Genomic DNA, 16,140 nt, shown 5'->3' with positions numbered 1-16,140 from the left:
GGTCAGTGGGAAGAATGCTTCTCACATTGGTGGTTAGTGGGAAGAATGCTCCTTACATTGGTGGTTAGTGGGAAGAATGCTCCTTACATTGGTGGTTAGTGGGAAGAATGCTTCTCACATTGGTGGTTAGTGGGAAGAATGCTCCTTACATTGGTGATCAGTGGGAAGAATGCTCCTTACATTGGTGGTTAGTGGGAAGAATGCTCCTTACATTGGTGGTTAGTGGGAAGAATGCTTCTCACATTGGTGGTTAGTGGGAAGAATGCTCCTTACATTGGTTGTCAGTGGGAAGAATGCCCATTACATTGGTGGTTAGTGGGAAGAATGCAACCCCTACAATGGTGGTAAGAAAGCTACCCTCACGGTCATCTAAAAAGATCACTGGAGCCATGCAGCTGGCTCTCCCAAGTAGCACTGGCCCTGGAACTATGCAGGCACCATCAAATAGGAGGCCAATCAGACACAGATTAAAGTAGCTCCCAACTGTCTCTGATTTCGAGGGACTGTACCTAATTTGGAACAAAGTCCCTTTGTCCCTCTTTCCTCTTCATTTGTCCCTCATTTTGGTCAGATCTATATAGTTGTTAAAAAAAAGTGTTCCCCAGTGTTAACCCTTTCATCCAATTTCGAAATTGCTGCATTGGTAACTTTTAAAAGCCAGTATAAAGGCATAGTAGTGGTAAAAAAAAGCACTAGTGGGTTTAACTAATTTTTTTTGTGGAAAATTCTCCTTTAAGGGGGTGTGGCAGGGGGGTGTCCTATGCCTACATACTTTTGCTAAAAGGGGGGCCCTTGTTCCCATCTCAAAAAGTTGGGAGGTATGGATAGAGGAATCTTTAACAAGTTCTAGAGGAATCCTAGAGTTCCACGGAACTAGAGTTGCCACCTTTTCTTCAAGCCAAACCCGAACACTTTAGCGGCACAGGGCACATTTTTTTCGTAGTATACACAATAGGATTATAAAAGACCTGGGGCACCTTTGGGTGCCTCAAGGAGAGTGTTAATGCAGCGCGCTGCGGCAAACAGTGGGTGTGGCCAAACTGCTCTTGCTGACATCATGGCTCCCCCTCAGTGATGCCAAACCTGCCCCCAGACAGCGGCCCGCATTTCCCAAATGGCAACAGATTTTTGTGTGACTACCTCAGTTACTTGGGGAGCCACAGCCCAGTCTAAATAATGTGTCCGGGTTTCAGGCAGACTGAAACCCGGACACAAGATCCCAAACTCGAACTGTCCGGGTGATTCCTGGACAGATGGCAAACCTAGTGCCTCGCGGAGAATGCCCGGGTTAGAGGACATCTAGTGAAGGTTTCTTAGTACAGTACAAGTACCAAAGTCACATTCCAAAATGTTTTACTTGAATAATAAGCTGTTTGGTTTGCTTGAACATAATACAGAGAAAGTATCTCCCTGTAGACAAATTCCAGTTGTCCTTTTTTACAAAAGTTGGGAGCTTTTTAGTTGCCGTGCACAACACTGACCTTTCATCTTTTCAAATGTTTCTTAATAGTGGTAGGTATAGAAGATCTTCCAGTTCAAAAAAGGCACAACTTTTAAACGAAGGCTTATTATTAACTTAAAATATAGATGCTATGCGCTTTTACTTTGAACCGTAGAGCTTTTGGGCCAGATTCACAGTCAGCGGCGTAAATGTAGGCGGGCGTAGCGTATCGTAGTTACGCTACGCCGCCGCAACTTAGAGAGGCAAGTGCTGTATTCACAAAGCACTTGCGTCTAAAGTTACGGCGGCGTAGCGTAAATCTGCCGGCGTATGGGCGCGGAATTCAAATGTTAAAGATGTGGGCGTGTTTTATGTTAATTTTACTTGACCCAACGTAAATGAAGTTTTTTCTGAACGGCGCATGCGCAGTCCGTGGGGGTATCCCAGTGCTCGAAATTAACCCGCAACAAGCCAATGCTTACAACGTGAACGTCATTCTACGCAAAGCCCTATTCGCGAACGACTTACGCAAACGACGTAAATTTTTCAAAATTCGATGCGGGAACGACGTCCATATTTAACATTGAGTACGCCTCATTTAGCAGGGGTAACTTTACGTCGAAAAAAGCCTTACAGAAAAGAGGTAAAAAAAATGCGCCGGACGGACTTACGTTTGTGGCTTCGCGTATCTAGCTAATTTGCATATTCGACGCGGAATTCGACGGAAGCGCCACCTAGCGGCCAGCGTAAATATGCACCTTAGATCCGACGGCGTACTAAGACGTACACCAGTCGGATCTAGCCCAGCTTCAGGCGTATCTTGTTTTGTGGATACAAAACAAAGATACGCCGGAGCAAAATAGAAGTTACGCGGCGTATCAATAGATACGCCAGCGTAACTGCTTCGTGAATCTGCCCCATTGTCTTTATCAGCCAATCAGATTTCAGCATGTTGTTACCTGTGCTCAGAAACCCAAATCAGGAAGCTGTTCAGGTTCTATGGACAACAGCTCAACTTCTATTGCGTTTTCTTGGGTTTCGCATAGCAGCCAGTGATTGCGTGGGACATTGTTGTGTTAGGACAGTGAATGAACAGACTACATTCAAGAATATAATGCAAATACAGAGCAATCATGAGTCATGGATCAGGAATTGTTAAGGTTCTTGCAACATTTGCCAAATTCTGCACAAGGCTGTAGGGAGAGTCTCCAATGCTTTCTTCTAACTTCACGAGCCATGACTGAGTGCAGAGATGAACACGCATGCTCTCACAAATGGGATATGTTAAAAACTACAAGGGTTCGTTTTTAAGAAATGATGCAAAAGTAGAGCCATTGCCCATCGGAACCAGACAGCCTCATTTTACCAGTCAATGAGAGAATAAAGTCAAGTTGTTGAATAATTATCCCTTTTTAAAATCTCTATCATATGAAGTTCAGACAAGGCAAGAAAACATAGAGACCCCAGAACATGACATCATCGTGTGGTAACCTGTATTTATTGTAGCATACATGCCTTTAAAACACTGACACGCAACATGTGGCTCACAGGTAACGGTGGAACTACAAGAACAAGCATGAATGGTTACCTACATTATCATGGATGATAGAAAGACACATGTCTGATGAAAACCACCAGAGATAGAGGTGGTCACCATCAGTGGTTTTGGGGGTTAGGCAGTGCCAAGACAAGGTCATCCAGTGCTCAGGGCAAAGATGCCAAACTGCTTTTCCATGCCCTGATCATGGGCCCTCGTGCACTTGGGGCCCCTGGGCAGTGCTCAAGTGTGCCCTTTCATTAAGACAGCCCTGCCTTGGGGTCAGGACGCCCCATCCCTGCAATAAACCATTGCGCCAAGGCAGGGGCGGACTGACCATTCGGGCCCACGGGCACTGCCCGAGGGCCCCATGCCACTAGGGGGCCCCATCAGGGTTGCCAGCCTCAGTAAAACCAGAGACAGTATGTAAAAATCTGTGTTTTTTGAAAAATCCCAAGATTATAGCTGCCCCACCTCTCCAGTACCTTTTCAGCGTGTGTGTGTATACTGTGTGTATACTGTGTGTGTATATTGTGTGTCTGTGTGTGTATACTGTGTATGTATACTGTGTGTGTGTGTATACTGTGTGTGTATATTGTGTGTCTGTGTGTGTATACTGTGTATGTATACTGTATGTGTGTGTGTGTGTGTGTGTATACTGTGTATGTATACTGTGTGTGTGTGTGTGTATACTGTGTGTGTATATTGTGTGTCTTTGTGTGTATACTGTGTATGTATACTGTATGTGTGTGTGTGTGTGTGTATACTGTGTGTGTATACTGTGTGGCCCCATAATCTATTGCCTGGGGGCCCCATAATCTCCTATTGCCCGGGGGCCCCATAATCTCCTATTGCCCGGGGGCCCCATGAGTTGTCAGTCCGCCCCTGCGCCAAGGTCAGCCGTCCCTCCTGCCCACCCCTTGTCCCAGCCCTGTGGTTGGACAAGAGCCTTAAGATGCTGCGTTAGTCAGAATGTATATAACCCAACATCTTAAGCCTGACATAAAAGTGGAGCGGTTACTTATAGCAGACAATGATGTTTAGTCATATAACTTGCCTAGAGAAATTAAGAAAAAAAAAAGTTGCTTTGGAGAATAGCTTCACCCCAGTTTATAGCAACCAGTAACTTGAGGATCAGACTAATGACTAAGCATTTTAATTTTACGTTGGATTTCTTAACCTAACCTCATATAAGACTGGTGACAAGTGGGAAATAAGCTGCTATATGAAACATGCCAACTCATTGGGCCAGATCCACATAGATCGGCACCGGCGCAGCGTATCTAAGATACGCTACGCCGCCGTAACTTACTTGGCTTTGTTTCAAATCCACAACGAATTTGCGCCGCAAGTTACGACGGCGTAGTGTATCTCTGGCGGCGGAATTCAAATCGGCGATTAGGGGGCGTGATTCATTTAAATGAAGCGCGTCCCCGCGCCGAATGAACTGCACAGCCTCCGTTTCCAAATTTCCCGCCGTGCATTGCGCGAAATGACGTCGCAAGGTAATTTTTTAAACTTAGACGTGACTTACGTCCATCCCGATTCACGGACGACTTACGCAAAAAAAAAGAAAAAATTCAAATTTCGACGCGGGAACGACGGCCATACTTAACATGGCAAATCTATCTATACGCCGCAAAAAAGCAGCTTTAACTATACGCCGGAAAAAGCCGACTAGAGACGACGTAAGAGAATGCGACGGCCGCGCGTACGTTCGTGCATCGTCGGAAATAGCTAATTTGCATACCCAACGTGGAAAACGACGCAAACTCCACCCAGCGGACACCGAAGTATTGCATCTACGATCCGAAGCCGTACGAAGCCGTACGCCTGTCGGATCAAACCCAGATGCCGTTGTATCTTGGTTTGAGGATTCAAACTATAGATACGACGCGGGAAATTTGAAAGTACGCCGGCGTATCAGTAGATACGCCGGCGTACTCTCACTTTGGATCTGGCTCATTATCTCTTGGGAAGTGAACTGAGCTGCTATATGAACCATGACATCCCAGAATCACCTGGTATATGAAATGAGTTGCTATTGTGACTGTACTGTCTTCCCTGATGTAAAGCGCTGCGCAAACTGTTGGCGCTATATAAATCCTGTATAATAATAATATATGAGTGAAGGAAACCCACCCAGCATCCCCTGAGATAAACTGAGGCTGCTATATGAAGTTTGGTAACCCAACATCTCTTGGGATGTGAACTGAGCTGCTGCACGATGCATGGCATCCCAGCACCATCAGAGATGTGAACTATATAAGGCATGGCATCCCAGCATCTTTTTGGATATGAACCGAGTTGCTGTGTGAGGCACGGTATCCAAGCATCTTCTGAGATGTGAAAAGAGCTGCCTTAAGTAGAATGGAATCCCAGAATCTCTTAGGATGGGAACTGAGCTTCTATATAAGGGCAACTCCACATTCCCCTAGATGTGAAATGAGCTGCTTTACAAAGAATGGCATTCTAGCATCTTCTGAGATGTAAACTGAGCTGGTATAGGAAACATGGCATCCCAGCATCTCCCTGAGATATGAACTAAGCTGGTATAATAAACATGGCATCTCAGCATCTCCCTGAGATATGAACTAAGCTGGTATAGGAAACATGGCATCCCAGCATCTCCCTGAGATATGAACTAAGCTGGTATAGAAACATGGCATCCCAGCATCTCCCTGAGATATGAACTAAGCTGGTATAGAAAACATGGCATCCCAGCATCTCTCTGAGATATAAACTAAACTGGTATAGAAAACATGGCATCCCAGCATCTCCCTGAGATATAAACTAAACTGGTATAGAAAACATGGCATCCCAGCATCTCCCTGAGATATAAACTAAGCTGGTAAAGAAAACATGGCATCCCAGCATCTCCCTGAGATATGAACTAAGCTGGTATAGAAAACATGGCATCCCAGGATCTCCCGGAGATATGAACTAAGCTGGTATAGAAAACATGGCATCCCAGCATCTCCTGGAGATATGAACTAAGCTGGTATAGGAAACATGGCATCCCAGCATCTCCCTGAGATATGAACTAAGCTGGTATAGGAAACATGGCATCCCAGCATCTCCCTAAAATATGAACTAAGCTGGTATAGAAAACATGGCATCCCAGCATCTCCCTGAGATATGAACTAAGCTGGTATAGGAAACATGGCATCCCAGCATCTCCCTGAGATATGAACTAAGCTGGTATAAAAACATGGCATCCCAGCATCTCCCTGAGATATAAACTAAACTGGTATAGAAAACATGGCATCCCAGCATCTCGCTGAGATATGAACTAAGTTGGTATAGGAAACATGGCATCCCAGCATCTCGCTGAGATATGAACTAAGCTGGTATAAAAACATGGCATCCCAGCATCTCCCTGAGATATGAACTGAGCTGGTATAGGAAGCATGGCATCCCAGCATCTCCCTAAGATATGAACTAAGCTGGTATAAAAACATGGCATCCCAGCATCTCCCTGAGATATAAACTAAACTGGTATAGAAAACATGGCATCCCAGCATCTCCCGGGGACATGAACTGAGCTGGTATAGAAAACATGGCATCCCAGCATCTCCCTGAGACATGAACTGAGCTGGTATCACAGTAAAACGTGCAAATGAATCAAAACTAACCATAACCTGACTGCAAATGAGAATCTAGTCCCTTTTGAGAGGCTGAGTTTGGTAAATGATCATGTCCTGCAGTCACTGTAGAACCAAATCTCCAACTAATTATAACCTGACTGCAATGGGCAATCTAACCCCAATCCTTTTAAGAGGCTGAGTTTAGTAAAGAATCAAATCCCACAGTCACCACAGAACAAAACCTACAACTAATTATAACCTGACTGCAATGGAGAATCACCCTATTATGTCCCTTTTGAGAGGCTGAGTTTGGTAAAAGTATCATGTCCTGCAGCCAATGTAGAACCAAATCTACAACTAATTATACCCTGACTGCAATGGGCAATCTAACCCCAATGTGTCTCTTCTAAGAGGCTGAGCTTGTTAAAGAATCATATCCTGCAGTCACCAAAGAACAAGACATCCAACCCTGACTGCAATGGAGAATCTAACCCTATAATGAGAGGCTGGGTTTGGTATAGGATCATGTCCTGCAGTCACCACAGAACAAGACCTCCAACCATAGGTGTGCGCAGCCTATTGTATTAGGGCGTGCACCCCAAAGCTCAAACACATACTACTTGCTACTACTCACATCACTCACCATGTTCATTCAGAAAGGGAAGGGGCTGATAAATACATATTTACCGGCCCCTTCCCTCACTCATCCTAAAAAATCTCTGCAGCAACAGCCGGCAGGAGAGGAGAGGAGGGAAGCCAGAAGTGCTGCAGAGGGAAGGAGTGGGGAACCAGGGCAATAGGGGGGATCTGTGCTGCATAGGGTGATTAGGGTGCGCCTTGGCACACCCTGTGCGCACGCCTATGCCTCCAACCCTGACTGCAATGGGGAATCTAACCCTATAATGAGAGGCTGGGTTTGGTATAGGATCATGTCCTGCAGTCACCGAAGACCAAAACCTCCAACCCTGACTGCAATGGAGAATCTAACCCTATAATGAGAGGATGGGTTTGGTATAGGATCATGTCCTGCAGTCACCAAAGAACAAGACCTCCAACCCTGACTGCAATGGAGAATCTAACCCTATAATGAGAGGCTGGGTTTGGTATAGGATCATGTCCTGCAGTCAATGTAGAACCAAATCTCCATCTAATTATACCCTGACTGCAATGGGCAATCTAACCCCAATATTTCTCTTTTTAGAGGCTGGGTTTGGTATAGGATCATGTCCTACAGTCACCACAGAACAAGACCTCCAACCCTGACTGCAATGGAGAATCTAACCCTATTATGAGAGGCTGGGTTTGGTATAGGATCATGTCCTGCAGTCAATGCAGAACCAAAATCTCCAATTAATTATAATCTGACTGCAATGGAAAATCTAACCATGAGCTGTCTCTTTTTAGGCTGAGGTTTGGTAAAGGCTCATGGACTTGTGTCTTTTTTCAACCTGACTAACTATATAACAATGTCCTGCAATCACTATGAAAACCTAGCCCAAAGAGCTCACATCTATAAGATACCAGGGGGTGCAGCACTCCATACAATTTGAGGATCATACTGGACTGAGTTGTAATCTGCCAGGGGGGGGGGGGGGCAGTATGTCGGGTCTCTGGGGACAGTAAAGTGACATCTCTGTAATGACATCCAGCTCCCCAAACCCATCTGACACCGATCAGGCTGTCAGCTGTCATCCCTAAACACACACCGCTGTCAGCTCACATGGCTAACCTGCAGGCTGGATGGATGCCTGTCACTTTTCACAAGACTTGTGTTGTTTTAGCAGCCTGACAACCAAAGCTACAGTCATTTCCCACAAATGTCCTCCAGGTGTTTGATGGCATTGATTGTAGTGAGGGTCACATTGGTGTCATAGGGGCACAGTGTGCGTTAATACGCATCTACTTGGTGCCCTCCATAGTACCCGTCTCTATAGGTCCATGGCATGGAGAGCTTAGTCTGGGTGCTCTATGGTCCTGCCAGGGACACAGGACAGTTTGCAGGACCATCAGCTTACCTTTTTGCAGGAACCTCTTCCAGAAGTATAGACCTTTATCAGAGAGGATGGAGCGCTGCTGCTGCCAGTGTCGGTGCGCTTCCCTGTTCGCTCTCCTCCGCGCAGGGGGGAATGCCTTACAATTGTCCTGTCAATAGAATGACACCCCCTTGATCTCTCTCTCCTCTCTCTCTCTCCGAGATTGAGAAAGCCTTAATTGGTAAAATAGCAAAGTAAAAAAAAGAAAAGAGGGGGGAGTTTATGGCAGCCTGCAGTGGAGTCGGGAACCCCGCCCCCCCGAGCATTGGATGAGGTCAGCCTTCATTTTCTCAGAAGCCTGAATTTCTGCACAGCCTCAAGGCAAAAAAAATGGGATGCCTGCTCCTAAGGAATGTTAACCCCTTCACCAGTCAGGAGGAGGAGGGATGGGCATGTCGTGGTGGCCACGATCCAGCCCTGCAGGGGAGAGATCCCCCGGTACAAGCAGCTCAGGGGCATCGCAGGACCAAGAAATGCCACAGCAAGCAACTCAGAGCCCCGAGTCTGTGCGATCCAAGCAACTCAGAGCCCCGAGTCTGTGCGATCCAGGCAACTCAGAGCCCCGAGTCTGTGTGATCCAGGCAAGCAGCTCAGAGCCCCGAGTCTGTGCGATCCAGGCAAGCAGCTCAGAGCCCCGAGTCTGTGCCATCCAGGCAAGCAGCTCAGAGACCCGAGTCTGTGCCATCCAGGCAAGCAGCTCAGAGCCCCGAGTCTGTGCCATCCAGGCAAGCAACTCAGTGCTATAGAAAGTCCAAAGCTATAACAAGCCCAGATTTACAGCAAGCAACTCAGAGCTATAGCAAGCCCAAACCCATAGCAAGCCCAAAGCCATAACAAGCCCAGATTTACAGCAAGCAGCTCAGAACCATGGTAATTCCAGATTTACAGCAAGCAGCTCAGAGCCTCGAGTCTGTGCGATCCTGGCAAGCAGCTCAGAGCCCCGAGTCTGTGCGATCCTGGCAAGCAGCTCAGAGCCCCGAGTCTGTGCGATCAAGGCAAGCAGCTCAGAGCCCCGAGTCTGTGCGATCCAGGCAAGCAGTTTAGAGCCCCGAGTCTGTGCGATCCAGGCAAGCAACTCAGAGCCCCGAGTCTGTGCGATCCAGGCAAGCAGCTCAGAGCCCCGAGTCTGTGCGATCCAGGCAAGCAGCTCAGAGCCCCGAGTCTGTGCGATCCAGGCAACTCAGAGACCCCCGAGTCTGTGCGATCCAGGCAAGCAACTAAAAGCCCCGAGTCTGTGCGACCCAGGCAACTCAGAGCCCTGAGTCTGTGCCATCCAGGCAAGCAGCTCAGACCCCCGAGTCTGTGCGATACAGGCAAGCAGCTCAGTGCTATAGAAAGTCCAAAGCTATAACAAGCCCAGATTTACAGCAAGCAGCTCAGAAGCATAGTAATTACAGTTTTGCAGCAAGCAGCTCAGAACCATGGTAATTCCAAATTTACAGCAAGCATCTCAGAGCCATGCAATTCCAGATTTACAGCAAGCAGCTCAGAGCCGTGGTAATTCCAGATTTACAGCAAGCAGCTCAGAGTCATAGCCAGCCCATAACCACTGGAAGCTCAAAGCCAGCTCAGAAAGCTGATTAGACCCATAAAAAGCACAGAGCCACTAAAAGCAGCTCAGAGCCATAGAAAGTCCTGGGCTCAGATTCACAAAGGACTATCTGGAGATACGCCGTCGTAAGTCTGAATGTGAGGCGTCGTATCTCGGCGCCTGATTCAAAGAATCAGATACGCCAGAATTTGTCTAAGACACGACTGACGTAAGTCTCTTACGCCGTCGTATCTTAGGTGCATATTTACGCTGGCCGCTAGGTGGCGCTTCCGTTGATTTCCACGTTGAATATGCAAATGAGCTAGATACGCCGATTCACGAACGTACTTGCGCCCGGCGTATTAAAATACGCTGTTTATGTAAGGTGTCCGACCGGCGTAACTTTACCCCTTATAAAGCAGGGGTAAGTCATGTTAAGGTATGGACGTCGGAAACGTCGGAACAGCGTCATATTTTACATCGTTTGCGTAAGTCGTCCGTGAATGGGGATGGGCGTAGGTTACGTTCACGTCGACTAAACATTGAGCCGGCGTAAGTTAGGGAGAAAATTCAACGTGATACTGAGCATGCGCGCGCATGCGCCGTTCGTTAGGTGCGTCATTTACGTGGGGTCACGATTCATTACCATACAACATGCCCCCTATCAGCCTACTTTGAATTAGGCGGGCTTACGCCGGCCCATATACGATACACCGCCGTAACTTCGGGCGCAAGTTCTTTCTGAATACAGTACTCGCCTCTCAAAGTTACGGCGGCGTAGCGTATATGAGATACGCTACGCCCTCTTATAGTTACGCCATTCTATCTGAATCCGGGCCCAGATTTACAACAGCGGATCAGAGCCATAGCAAACACAGAGCTACTACAAGCAGCTCAGACACAGGAAGTCCAGATTTATAGCAAGCAGCTCAGACACAGGGGGCCAGATCCAGATACAATTGCACGTGCGCCGCGTATCAGAGATACGCTACGCCGCCGTACCTTACCTGGCGTACTTTCAAATCCTCAAAGATTTTGCGCCGTAAGTTACGGCGGCGTAGTGTATTTCTGGCGGCGGAATTCAAATAGGCGGGTAGGGGGCGTGATTCATTTAAATTAAGCGCATCCCCGCGCCAATTGAACTGCGCATGCTCCGTTTCGAAATTTCCCAACGTGCTTTGCGCGAAATGACGTGACTTATGTTCATCCCTATTCACGGACGACTTACGGGGAAAAAAAATTAGAATTTCGACGCGGGAACGACGGCCATACTTAACATGGCAAGTCTATCTATACGCCAGATAATACCAGCTTTAACTATACGCCGGAAAAAGCCGACTAGCGACGACGTAAGAGAATGCAACGGCCACGCGTACCTTCGTGGATCGACGGAAAAAGCTAATTAGCATACCCGACGCAGAAAACGACGCAAACTCCACCCAGCGGGCGCCGAAGTATTGCACCTACGATCCGAAGGCGTACGAAGCCGTACGCCTGTCGGATCGAACCCAGATGCCGTCGTATTTTGGTTTGAGGATTCAAACTAAAGATACGACGCGGGAAATTTGAAAGTAAGCTGGCGTATCAGTAGATACGCCAGCATACTCTCTTTGTGGATCTGGCCCAGGAAGTCCAGATTTATAGCAAGCAGCTCAGACACAGGAAGTCCAGTTTTATAGCAAGCAGCTCAGACACAGGAAGTCCAGATTATAGCAAGCAGCTCAGACACAGGAAGTCCAGATTATAGCAAGCAGCTCAGACACAGGAAGTCCAGTTTTATTAGCAAGCAGCTCAGACATAGGAAGTCCAGATATATAGCAATCAGCTCAGAGACACAGGGAGTCCAGATATATAGCAATCAGCTCAGAGACACAGGGAGTCCAGATTTGTAGCAAGCAGCTCAGAGCCGTGGTAATTCCAGATTTACAGCTAATAGCTCAGAGTCATAGCAAGCCCATAGCCACTAGAAGCTCAAAGCAAGCTCAAATTTACAGAAAGCTGATTAGAGCCATAAAAAACACAGAGCCACTACAAGCAGCTCAGATCCACAGAAAGCCCAGATTTACAGCAACAAGCTCAGAACCAGAGCAAGCACAGAGCCATTGAAAGTTCAGAGCAATAGCTACAGGGCTGGTCCAATGATTTTTGTCTACACAGGCAAAGGTGCATTTTGCTGTCAGTAGGGCAAAGGTTGGCGTCAGTAGTTCTTTATTTTTATTGCTTGATTCTTGTATTATTATTTACAATTTTTTTAGAAGCCCTGTTGGGGAACTTTGGTGAAATATCAGCAGGTTAAGGCTGCGCCACACGGAATGATTAGGTTGTGCCCAGACATACCCCCTGCGTACACCTATAGGCATGCACTTTATTTGTACTCCATCAAGCTATAGTGGTTCTGGTGCTTAGAGTGTTTGTTCGCTGTCAACAGCCGTGCTGGTACCTCCTTCACATTGCGCCCGTAATGTAATGGGGCGCAGCATGAAGGACATCACACAGTATTACACATTTTAGCCAAGCTGAACTGCCACTAAACGGCAGTCAGTGTGTAATGAGGGGGCGGGGTTATGCATCCCCTGCTTCTCCTCACTGGCTGCAGGCAGCTGGCAGGTGAGGAAAACTAAACTTCCACACTGCACCCCGTAGGAGAGAGAGGGCACAGTGTTAGGGAAAATAAGTATTTTAAAAATTCTAAACCCCAGCAACTGGCTGGGAATTCAGATTTTTACGCCACCTCCCCATTCCGGTGTCACTCCAAGCTCAGGAGCCATAGGACACCTAGAGTCACTCCAAGCTCAGGAGCCATAGCAAACCTAGAGTCACTCCAAGCTCAGGAGCCATAGCACACCTAGAGTCACTCCAAGCTCAGGAGCCATAGCACACCTAGAGCCACTCCAAGCTCAGGAGCCATAGCACACCTAGAGTCACTCCAAGCTCAGGAGCCATGGCACATCTAGAGCCACTCCAAACTCAGGAGCCATAGCAAACCTAGAGTCACTCCAAGCTCAGGAGCCATAGCACACCTAGAGTCACTCCAAGCTCAGGAGCCATAGCACACCTAGAGTCACTCCAAGCTCAGGAGCCATGGCACATCTAGAGCCACTCCAAACTCAGGAGCCATAGCAAACCTAGAGTCACTCCAAGCTCAGGAGCCATAGCACACCTAGAGTCACTCCAAGCTCAGGAGCCATAGCACACCTAGAGTCACTCCAAGCTCAGGAGCCATAGCACACCTAGAGTCACTCCAAGCTCAGGAGCCATAGCACACCTAGAGTCACTCCAAGCTCAGGAGCCATAGCACACCTAGAGCCACTCCAAACTCAGGAGCCATAGCAAACCTAGAGTCACTCCAAGCTCAGGAGCCATAGCACACCTAGAGTCACTCCAAGCTCAGGAGCCATAGCACACCTAGAGCCACTCCAAACTCAGGAGCCATAGCAAACCTAGAGTCACTCCAAGCTCAGGAGCCATAGCACACCTAGAGTCACTCCAAGCTCAGGAGCCATAGCACACCTAGAGCCACTCCAAGCTCAGGAGCCATAGCAAACCTAGAGCAACTCCAAGCTCAGGAGCCATAGCACACCTAGAGTCACTCCAAGCTCAGGAGCCATAGCACACCTAGAGTCACTCCAAGCTCAGGAGCCATAGCACACCTAGAGCCACTCCAAACTCAGGAGCCATAGCAAACCTAGAGTCACTCCAAGCTCAGGAGCCATAGCACACCTAGAGTCACTCCAAGCTCAGGAGCCATAGCACACCTAGAGCCACTCCAAACTCAGGAGCCATAGCACACCTAGAGCCACTCCAAGCTCAGGAGCCATAGCACACCTAGAGTCACTCCAAGCTCAGGAGCCATAGCACACCTAGAGCCACTCCAAGCTCAGGAGCCATAGCAAACCTAGAGCAACTCCAAGCTCAGGAGCCATAGCACACCTAGAGCCACTCCAAGCTCAGGAGCCATAGCACACCTAGAGTCACTCCAAGCTCAGGAGCCTCTGCAAGTCCAGAGTCAATGCAAGCAGCCCAGAGCCACTGCAGTTCCAGACTTAATGCAATCATCTCAGAGCCATAGCAGGCCGACAGCCAGTGTAAGCATGGAGCCACAGCAAACCTAGAGCTCCTCCAAGCTCAGGAGCCATAACAAACACACCTAGAGCCACTCCAAGCTGGGGAGCCATAGAAAACCTAGAGCCACTCCAAGCTCAGGAGCCATAGCACACCTAGAGTCACTCCAAGCTCAGGAGCCATGGCACATCTAGAGCCACTCCAAACTCAGGAGCCATAGCAAACCTAGAGTCACTCCAAGCTCAGGAGCCATAGCACACCTAGAGTCACTCCAAGCTCAGGAGCCATAGCACACCTAGAGTCACTCCAAGCTCAGGAGCCATGGCACATCTAGAGCCACTCCAAACTCAGGAGCCATAGCAAACCTAGAGTCACTCCAAGCTCAGGAGCCATAGCACACCTAGAGTCACTCCAAGCTCAGGAGCCATAGCACACCTAGAGTCACTCCAAGCTCAGGAGCCATAGCACACCTAGAGTCACTCCAAGCTCAGGAGCCATAGCACACCTAGAGTCACTCCAAGCTCAGGAGCCATAGCACACCTAGAGCCACTCCAAACTCAGGAGCCATAGCAAACCTAGAGTCACTCCAAGCTCAGGAGCCATAGCACACCTAGAGTCACTCCAAGCTCAGGAGCCATAGCACACCTAGAGCCACTCCAAACTCAGGAGCCATAGCAAACCTAGAGTCACTCCAAGCTCAGGAGCCATAGCACACCTAGAGCCACTCCAAGCTCAGGAGCCATAGCACACCTAGAGCCACTCCAAGCTCAGGAGCCATAGCAAACCTAGAGCCACTCCAAGCTCAGGAGCCATAGCACACCTAGAGTCACTCCAAGCTCAGGAGCCATAGCACACCTAGAGTCACTCCAAGCTCAGGAGCCATAGCACACCTAGAGCCACTCCAAACTCAGGAGCCATAGCAAACCTAGAGTCACTCCAAGCTCAGGAGCCATAGCACACCTAGAGTCACTCCAAGCTCAGGAGCCATAGCACACCTAGAGCCACTCCAAACTCAGGAGCCATAGCAAACCTAGAGTCACTCCAAGCTCAGGAGCCATAGCACACCTAGAGTCACTCCAAGCTCAGGAGCCATAGCACACCTAGAGCCACTCCAAGCTCAGGAGCCATAGCAAACCTAGAGCCACTCCAAGCTCAGGAGCCATAGCACACCTAGAGCCACTCCAAGCTCAGGAGCCATAGCACACCTAGAGTCACTCCAAGCTCAGGAGCCTCTGCAAGTCCAGAGTCAATGCAAGCAGCCCAGAGCCACTGCAGTTCCAGACTTAATGCAATCATCTCAGAGCCATAGCAGGCCGACAGCCAGTGTAAGCATGGAGCCACAGCAAACCTAGAGCTCCTCCAAGCTCAGGAGCCATAACAAACACACCTAGAGCCACTCCAAGCTGGGGAGCCATAGAAAACCTAGAGCCACTCCAAGCTCAGGAGCCATAGCACACCTAGAGTCACTCCAAGCTCAGGAGCCATAGCAAACTTAGAGCCACTCCAAGCTCAGGAGCCATAGCAAACCTAGAGTCACTCCAAGCTCAGGAGCCATAGCAAACCTAGAGCCACTCCAAGCTCAGGAGCCATAGCACACCTAGAGGCCAATCAAGCTCAGGAGCCATAGCAAACCTAGAGCCACTCCAAGCTCAGGAGCCATAGCAAACCTAGAGTCACTCCAAGCTCAGGAGCCATAGCAAACCTAGAGCCACTCCAAGCTCAGGAGCCATAGCACACCTAGAGTTACTCTAAGCTCAGGAGCCATAGCAGACCTAGAGCCACTCCAAGCTCAGGAGCCATAGCACACCTAGAGTCACTGTAAGCTCAGGAGCCATAGCAAACCTCGAGCCACTCCAAGCTCATGAGCCTCTGCAAGCAGGCCCGGATTTACTCCCTTTGCCGCCCCAAGGCCGGGTCCTTCAATGCGCCCCCGCCTGCGCAGTACAGGA

The 16,140-nt window shown here is 48.6% G+C and overlaps 1 protein-coding gene across 4 annotated transcripts in view; it reads right to left on the bottom strand.

Annotated features, from left to right (window-relative positions):
* The window catches only part of FLNA (filamin A), a 186,012-nt gene extending 177,274 nt beyond the window's left edge, over window positions 1–8,738 (bottom strand). For all 4 annotated transcript variants that reach the window (XM_040322958.1, XM_040322961.1, XM_040322960.1 and 1 more), the window contains exon 1: window positions 8,581–8,738. The gene's annotated coding sequence lies outside the window, so the exon portion shown is untranslated. The remainder of the gene's footprint in view (window positions 1–8,580) is intronic.
* Between the last annotated feature and the right edge of the window lie 7,402 nt (window positions 8,739–16,140).

This window comes from Rana temporaria, chromosome 9 (assembly GCF_905171775.1).
Source record: "Rana temporaria chromosome 9, aRanTem1.1, whole genome shotgun sequence".
Taxonomy (NCBI): Eukaryota; Metazoa; Chordata; class Amphibia; order Anura; family Ranidae; genus Rana; species Rana temporaria.
Note: the sequence above shows the minus strand (reverse complement) of the source record. Positions and strands in the feature narration are given on the sequence as shown.